Below are 9,833 nucleotides of genomic sequence, written 5' to 3'. Positions count from 1 at the left end.
AGTTAAAAGCTAAAGGGCAGAAATGTTTGTTTTTAGCTTTCTCTTTTAAAATATACATATATGAGGGGGGCAGAATATTAGGAACACCAATCAATATAATTCATCCCAGTACGCCACCATCATGTAGTGCGACCTCAGTTATAAACAGTAAAGTTAAATTATCACCTTTTTGACAATGTCAGCATAAACAGAAAATGTATGCATTTAAAAAAAAGCAGAGCTGTTGTATTGGATGGAATTAGATTGCACATGTGTACCTAATGAAGTGGCCGGTGACTGTATATTCCTTTAAAGACGCATTAAAAATTGATTATTGACATATTTATAAACACCAAAACAGTGTGCAAAGACTGAGAAAACAAAAATAAATTCAACCATAAACAAACACACACAAAATACATCAGTCTGTTCATTGTGAATGTGAACTGTGTCAGTCATGTAGCCCTAATAGTCAGTACAGCAGCATGTCACCCACGCCTGCCCTGGACTGTATTTTCCTCAATATATTTCCTAAATATATTAGAGGAACCATCTGATAAAAGTTTATCTGAGGAGTTTAACTGCTGGGCAGATGTTCATTACTTTCCTACAGATGTTGCATACTTGACCAGAACTGGATTCGAAATTAGTTGTGATGTCACATATCCTGCTCATAGATTTTCAATGAGCACAGAGGAACTTTCCATTTTCAGTAGATGAACATGAAAACAGCCTTCCAGCACCAAACTCTTCACATCATTATGCACAGAGAAACCCTAACATTCAACCGTAGGCAAATATATTTTTCATGGAGGGGAACTTTAAGCATAAATCCAAAGTTTCAAGAGATGACTACTTATATCCACCAACACATTTCTTTAATGTTCAAATGCACAAACAAAACACTGTTTAAACATTTAACCAGCTTAAGATTGACAAGATATTAATTAAATATGTTATAGGTGATGTGAACTTGTTGTATACTTGTGACTCAAATAAAGAAACAGGTGTACAACAGGAGAAAGAGAAAGATGGCCCTAGGGTACCTAATATTACACAGTTTGATATGAATAGATATAGCTTGTGACGGTGGAGCTCATTGTAATTTCTTTAAATACTGCTGGGTAGTTTAATCTATCACATACGATGAGCTCATCATTGGTTTGGGATAAAATGTTATTCTGCTGGTAGGCCTGACTTCTACACTACATGTAGCTGCAATACTATTCAATGAATAGCTATTCAGATAATTGATTAATCATTTTGAGTAATTTTCTAATCAAAAATACAAACAATGTCTTGTAAATAATAAAATGAATAGTTAGTTTAATAGTTAGCTAGACATACCCTCAATAACAAATGGCACTGATCACCCCTTCAATCCATTCTCTGGTTGTCGATACTTTAAAATGGAGAAGAGCTCACTTTGGATGGAGCGTTTTTCCTTCTGCATAGCAGTCATGAACTGCCTCATTGATACTGTTTATATACTAAGGGGGTATGAATGTATGTATGTATCTGTATTGATTTTTTTTTGAAGAGTATGTACAGGCTGTGATAATAAATCTCGAAAGAAGAAGAAACAACAAATGTCAGAAGGACATAAATTAGCAAAAGGGAAAAAGGGAATCACATAAGAAAAGGTGATTTTAAATCATTTTAATAAGTGGATTGCCTCAAAGTTGTCCGTAAATACAGAAGCTAATGTGAGTAAATGTACTTAATTCCCCTTTCAACAAGGAGGTCAGATTGTAGCTCAGCCACAGAGCAGCGCCCCTGTCTGCCTAGTAGGATTCAGCAGCTTGCTTAAATTGGTCCGTGGTCTAGCCTGGGATTAGCATTGCTCCTCTGCCCTTTTCTTTTCACCTCTTCATGGAACTCTCTTTCACAGGTTGTGTCCTCTGTCCTGACTGCATTTGTCATGTAATTTATTTTCTCACTGGAGCCAAATTAACTTGCCATTTGTCATATTTTCTTCTAAATGTGACTGTGAGTCATGATAGCACACTGGGACGAGCACCACTGCATAAGTCGTTTGATGTCCATTAAGAAGGACATCCGGGCTCAGTCCTGCACGCTACTGCACCGACGTCATCGTTGGGGAAGAAGAACCCATTCACCTGCCTTGACTGAATAGAGATTAGTACTACCTCAGCGCGTCATTAATTAGATTAGAGGATAAGAATCACTTCACTACCAATGTATCAGCCACCCTTTATGCCTGCATGAATGGTGAGTGCGTGTGTGTGTATTTGTCTGCATGTGAAAGCCTGACACTGTATGTAAGTCAGTGACAGCAGGACAAGATCATTTAGCACAGCCTTACCCGCACACTGACCATTGTGTTGAAAACCACAGTGATAACAACCAAAGCCAGGGGGCCAGTCAACACAGATTAGGTTTATCAACACAAAGTAATCTCTTCATAACAGCTCTTGTGGGGGAATTACTACCAGGACACATTGCACTTCCACCCATGTGGGGTTGACATTCCTGACAAGGTGAAAGAAGTTATTGCTGGGCCATGGTTAAGAAAATGAAAGGCTGGCGGTCAAACCTGTATCATATTTCACCTCTATTTCTTCTGTGTTGCTGTGTCTATGTGTGCCAGGACTGTAGAAGAGGTACCTCCATACAGGTGGGCCAGGACAGCAGCCAGCTTTAAGGTCATATCAGTTTTGACAAAACAGTTAGAGGGAAATTCAGTATATGCCATCACTGATACATCACTGTAACTTCTATGTGATGTGCCAAACACATCCCTTTAAAAATTTAAATCTGAAAACTCAAAAGCTTATATGATTCTGCTGACTGAAAACTCCATATAAGCACAGCTTTTTTATCTCAAAGCCCCTTTCACTTCTTAGAGTAAGTTTTGTCTTTGCAAAAGCCCCTTTGGGCCATCTGACTTCAGAATTCCCCTGATACTCTGCAGAGGTGAATGAGAATCCCCTGCAAAGCAGTCAGTCTATCTTCCCAGTACAGTGCCTGAAACCTCAGACAGAGACATGGTGATTTCAGCTGATGGAGTTCAGCCAACCAATCCAACTTGATAAATTAGTTTTTAAGGGGATGTTTTTAGGAATTGGCTCTGGACCAAAATGTGGGTAAATAAAAAGATGAAAAAGAAGAACTGGCTGCTATTTATAGTGCCTGTATTAGGATTAATTCTGTAGGCAGATGCAGAAGGTGGACTCAGTGGTCCTGCAAGTAATTCTACTTTTGTGAAGTTTATAATGTTTAGTTTTTGTTGAGAATTTACCAGAAAGATGTACATTCAACTCTGGCACTGTAATTTCTATATTATGGTCTTAGTAAATGTCTTGTAATAGTTTTCTATAATTAAGGTGTTAATTCCGGCAACTTTTCTCTGTATGACCTTAAAATATAATGCAGTCTTATACAGCAGCATAGCTAAAACATCAACGTTGACTGTAAAATTAAATACATATTTCAGATGTAGCCTCAAAATATTTTGAATATTGTAAACTTCAAAAAGATATATGGGATCTATAGCTGTTGCATCAAGTTGCATTTGACTGCATCTTCTCCCCTGTATGTACTACCACACAGAATATAAAAATTTGTGCTTGAGAACTTATCCAATAATACTACAACATTTGTTGTGAGAGATCATTATGAATATGCCAACCCAACATGATGATGAATGAGGCATTTAGCTGATACACCTGTCAGTACATTGAAATTCATTATCTGTCCTAAAAGGTACAAACTTCATCAATGACCATGGTGGAAATGGCTGAGGTTGAAGTTAATAATTATCTGTCATAACGTAACTTGTATTCAGTATGCATTAGGCTGCATTCACACCAATCCCGGCAATGTGGGAAAAACGGCAGGAATTCTATTCATTGAGTCCAGGTAGTGCATTTACGCTACAGGAGGGGTGACTGCACATAGACATATATACATATATATACGTATATATGTATATGTGATTGCATAGGATTCAGCAAGATATCGTAGGGGCCATCCAGCAAGAATCTGAACCGGAATCAACATTTGCTGAAACACAACCCAACGTCACACAGCAATCATGTAAGCCAGCGATCACACCAAAGACACTCAAGAGAAGAAGAACTTTCTTTACAATGTTGCATTGCATTATTCCACTTTTTACAGAGCAACTGTGAAGAGGTCAGTGGGTTATTTTGAGTTCTCAGATTTGATGTCTTTGCTTGGCTTGAGGTCTACACTGCAAAACAGCAATAGCAAGAAGCTTTCTTTGGTTAGTGTCCATTTTTTGAGTTTGCAGGCAGGAAATGGAGGAAAAGGCACAGGTTGGGGGTTAAAATTCACAGCATGACGTCACACAAATGTACCATGTAGTGACATGCCCAGACCTCCGCACAACACTACGCAGAAGTGCCACATTGCCAAATTTGGTGTGAATGCAGACTTCTACTTTCTCCTTATTCATATCAGCTAGAATGGCTCTGTTTTGTCATGCTTGCATGACAGTAAACCAACAGAGATGTCAGTTTAACATCCTCTGTGACATACAGTATCTTAGCCATTATTTTTGAACTGTTATTATTACATATTGAATAAACTATCAAAAAACGGTGGATGTATGTTGCTTTTGTCTAATTCCAACACAAAAGACCCAGACTTCATTTTGCTGATTCATCTTGTAGACTCTGTCGCCCCCCTCATTCTTTCAGTCTACACAGATTTGTTCAGTGAGGCTGCATAAATCTGTTCTGACAAGGACACTATGAATATTTTAGGTATCCAGGCCCAGCAGTAACACGTGTCCAATACTGTGTGGGTGGTGTTGGAGACAAGCAAGAGGTTTAAGTTTTGTCAAGAATTTAGAGTGACACTGCAGTGTTCAAAAGTTTTTAAAACAATTCTCCATTAATTAATACAAAAGTGAACATTTTGATGGTCTTACAAGCTATTTACTGATTTCTTGTTCAGTATATTCTACTGTGCACAGATAGTCTTTTTTTAGTCTGCGTTAATCTGATAGAGTTTCCATTCCTTTGGCACCTCATTCTCATTTTTATGTCAGTGTGGGAATATAAGGAAACCTTGGTACATGTACAGTACCTCTTGGAGTTGTGTGTGGATAATGAAGAATTTTGTTGCTATCACCTCCCCACCACTCACCTCCTGTGGCACTGAGGAATGAGAACAGCACCACGTGAGTGTGGAGTTACACAGTCCCCTGATAAGATACTGATAAACTGTGAAACTCATTAAGTTAACCTTCTGATGTCAGACCAATGACACTAACAAAATTGGGGCAGTGGGTTTTTAGTGAGGCCAGCTCAAAGGTAAAGTTGCTGCCAGGTTGTGCTCTACTTTATGGTGAAGTCAGAAAGATTGCACTGCTTATGTGATGGTAAGGCCAGATCTCAATATATGTGGATTATTTCCTAAGAACCCGTCCTGCATAGTTCTTTAACAAAGATATGATCTGTGCTCCTCCTGTGTTTGCTTTATGCTCAAGGGGCATGCTTAAAGAAGAAAGAAATCACTTACTGCATAAACATGAGTACTTTGTCCAACTGGTGATTTAATTTGCAAGTTAAACTCCATGCTGTGGCACTTCCAGCCAAATGAGGTTGGGATTATAATTCATATCTGTTAGTCATCAACTACAAACTTATTTTATCCCAAGTCAATGTATCATTCAGTCATCCACATTAGCCCCAATTTTATAAATGAAAAATAATGTTAGTCACTTTTTGACAAGAATTAAAGACTTTTTCCTATATATATTTTTATCTCACTATTTTATTTTACTTTTTCTTGTTCTTTTCATCTGTTCCTGAAAATACATTTTTTTTAAAGCTCCAATGTCACAAAATGTGAGACATTTAGCTGTTAATTGGAGGATATACCTCTTCACAATCTGCAACAAATGAAACATAAACAGGCAACAATATGAGCCATGAGTTATATTACATGATAAGATACAGCTATCACCTTCTGCTGTGACTGACCCACAAAGGCACTCAAACACTCAGTGTAATCTTTCCCACAGAACTGTGCCAGGCTCTCCTCTGGTCCCTGCAGAAAGAAGAGGAGTCACAAGAGAGTCACAAGAGTCATAAGAGTCTAACTTTCTGTCCCATGGAAGAACACAAAAACCCTCTCATACGGCCATGTGGCACAAGACACTCTCTTTTCAAACCTTCCATCCTCCTGTCGTCTCGCACTTAGGAAGTGGGTCAGTTCAGTGAGAATATAACACACATGCGCACGCACACATACACACTCACACACACAGGCACACAGGGTAGTTTTCTTTTTTTTTTTTTGGAAGAAAAGATTTGATTAGGCCTGCACTGAGCTTCTGTCTTGACCTAGTGTTAGATTGATCTCCCCAGAGGCTGCACTGCTCTCCCTGTAAATGTACTTTGTGCTCTAATTAACTCAGAAACAACAGTGTGTGGGTTTTGATTAAAAATTATGTTTTAGTCCTACTCTCTTTCTCTTTCTCTCATCAGAAAGTGCCCACCTGTTTCAGTTTCAAGGTATCTTTTCTAAAATAGAAGGATTTACACTTCTTCACTACTAAATAGCAACATTTCTGAGTAAGCTGGCAGGCTTTTTATTAAGATAAATCCACAGCCTTAAATGTATCAAATTTACACTGAATTTCAATAAATTATAAAAAATAACGTGCCCCATGTGCTTATACAACATTTTGGAGTGGAACAAATTAGCCAAGAGACTACATAACACCCTTCAGACATCCACGTGTAACTGTGGTTAGACCTGTTTGTTACAGACAGGTTAAGATATCATGCTCCTTGAACCCCTCTTGCATCATATCTTGCCTTCAGACCACTGTGTTCATTTAGTGATGTATCAGCATGAGCCCTCCAACATCTGCTTGTGTTACTTCAATACACGTGAAATATGACGACAAATCCAATCACAGTGACCATAGTTTGCTCAGTGTTAGACTAACACATTCATCTTTTGAGATTCCTATAAGTTATATCAGTTTTAATAGACCACAAAAAGACTAAATCAGCAACTATTTACATCAAAGCACAAACAGTCACATTTTACTCATTCCTAGAGGTTTCAGGTTCATTTGGAAATGTCAAGTGAGTCAAGAAACAGCCCCAAGGGCTCAGGGCTGCTGTTTAAGAGCAACATGAAAACAAAGCAAATACATATTTAGCTCATTTTCAGTTATCAGTGACTTCAATGATTATCATCAACAACTAATGATGATGTATGCATGTTAGATTATGTATGAATGTGTATGTGTGTGTGTGTGTGTGTGTGTGTGTGTGTGTGTGTGTGTGTGTGTGTGTGTGTGTAAAAGACAACACATGACTTCTCACATTGATCAGGGTGGCCTTATGACACCAGTTTAAAAACCTGACATCATGTTTGGTCCCAGATAATTCTGGTCATTGGCAGCTTATCTGTTCTATTTTTTTACTGTCTGTCTCTCTTGTTTGCTCTTTTCATTAGCCTATGAATATTCCCATTTTTGGGGATAAAGCTGATGCCTGAAGTACTAAAGATTTGTCATATGCTCATTTTTATTTCTTAGAATAACATCAGTCATCCTTTTTGCTCTTAGTATTTTAATCTGATGCTGTCTCTCAGTGGCTTCTCTTCTCTTCTCTACGTAGCTGTTAAAACAGGATTATCTCAGCTGAATTCATAAAAACTCATACATATTACAGAATGCCAGGAGCAAGTGTTACTGCGTTCCGGGGAAAAGAAATAAGTATGAATTTAAAAAAGCTCAACATCAGTATTAGTGACAATCCTCAAGTCAATACTGGAGGGAACAGACCCAACACTTTGTCAAAATACAAGAAATTAATCTGTAGATATAAATTATTTATAATAAGAACCAGATCAGAGAATTTTAATTCTCTGTATTCTTTCATTCATTGAAGAAATCTCTTCCTGTGGGATTTTTGTTTACTCCAGGACAAGTAGCTGGTTTGAAAGGGGACATAAACTGTGACAAACACAGCAACTTCCTTCTGCTTCTTAAAATGGAAACTCTTGCTTTAATGCAGCCTTAAGGCTTTAATCATCTCTTGATCTTTTCCTTTTATGCCTATAATGCCTTTTAGGCGTTTTAGACTATTGTGTGAATGGGTAAGTGACTCTGCCTGACTGCTTTGGCAAAGATATAACCATTCTTCTATTAATCTGGATTTAGTGTTTTATTTGCATGTGTTTGATTTATATTTAAAGCTTTGAACCGCACTATGATGTGTTGAATTAAACTCCACCTATAGCTTGTCCAGTGTCCCCTTTGTTTTTTTAATTGCTCTGCGTCTTTCTTAATGAGGTTTTAATATCTCACAGACCTTCTCCTAACACACTCTACCCATGGTGACAGTGGGATGCTGGGGAAAAGCTGCCCGCAATATCTAATTAGCTGTGTACCAACGGCCAGCTCTCCTATAATGAGCTAGTTAGCATCATGTTACCTTTGAGGAATACTACAGTGATACACATTAGTGTTGTACACTACTGGCAATAATAGCCAGAAACCTGTTTTTGAGGCCGTGATGATCAGACAGCTTTATCGCTGTTTTATCATCCTTTTACATTTTTGCTGTGTCATTAGCATTTATCATTGAGCTTTTATCAGTCTTTACCAGTCTATTTGAATTAATCAGGAGCCAACACATACATGCCCACTTCATATACTTGAATAACTATTATGATCATATGACTATTTTTTCATTGTTGTATAATGAACTATTATGCTTAACATGTGGAGAGAGAATCTGGATTGCCACTGCGTACACAGTTAATCATTATTCTGTTCACACTCAGTATTGTTCAAAGGGCATTTTCCACTGTTTAAGTGAGTAGCCTCCTCAGAGTGCTAACAACGAAGGCTTAAAGTAGGGCTGCTCATGTTGAAATAGGATTTCTCTGTGTTTGACCTGCTGAGGGGGTTATCCCTTAAACTGGTGGACATAAAATGTGACCCAGATAACGTCATAGGTCAAACTTCAGTAGGCAGAGATGTGCACACACACAAATCAAGCACACTGTGTGTGCACATGCATGTGGGCAAACACACGCAGACACAATCACACATATCTGCACACACACACACACATTTGCAGTTGCTGTTGGCTATCAGTAATATTCTCTATTAGTGGTTTAACTTTTAACCAGTGTGCCTCCTGACAGGATGCCTTACATCACTTTGACCCAGGTCGCATTTATCCAGTTATATCCAGAGTTATTGTCAACTTTCACTGCCAGGGTCATATAGCAGCAGGACTCTATTAATTCCTGAAAGGTAACTACTTTACACAGAATCCATCACCAGAAACACAGAAATCCCAAGTATTGTTTACACAGACTGTTTGTAGTACAGACACAGTACAGTTTACAATCTCATGATACTAGAAAAAGTTGTATCAAAGAGCTGTAACGGCACATTAGAGATTCAAGCCTGTAAGCTCAGCTGTCTGGGTCGAGGAGCTTAACTCAGAATTAATCAAAGGCACCATGATAAACTGGAACATTTTAGATTTTGTACTGATTAACAAGAGACACAAGTTAACACTTTGGGGAACAAATTTGAGTTACAATTGTAGTTAAATGGTGAGAGCTTCAGAATCGAGTGACAAGATAAGTAGGTCTGTGTAGTCTGTGCATGTCCTTTTCCAGACATTTGACCTCGTTTCTAAGCACTTAAACTGAAGAGTGTGAAAACTCGGTCATGTAAAAGTCCAAGTTGTGTTATGTTTTTGTAATATTGGGCACAGCTTTTATTGTATAACTGGAATGACTTACAACCATGCTTCATGCCTGCTGAAATGCTTCACAGTGCTACAGTAACTCATAGACAGGTTGCCTCTTAGATGTTT

Source organism: Scomber japonicus, chromosome 7, assembly GCF_027409825.1.
Source record: "Scomber japonicus isolate fScoJap1 chromosome 7, fScoJap1.pri, whole genome shotgun sequence".
NCBI lineage: Eukaryota > Metazoa > Chordata > Actinopteri > Scombriformes > Scombridae > Scomber > Scomber japonicus.
This window is presented reverse-complemented; position numbering follows the sequence as displayed.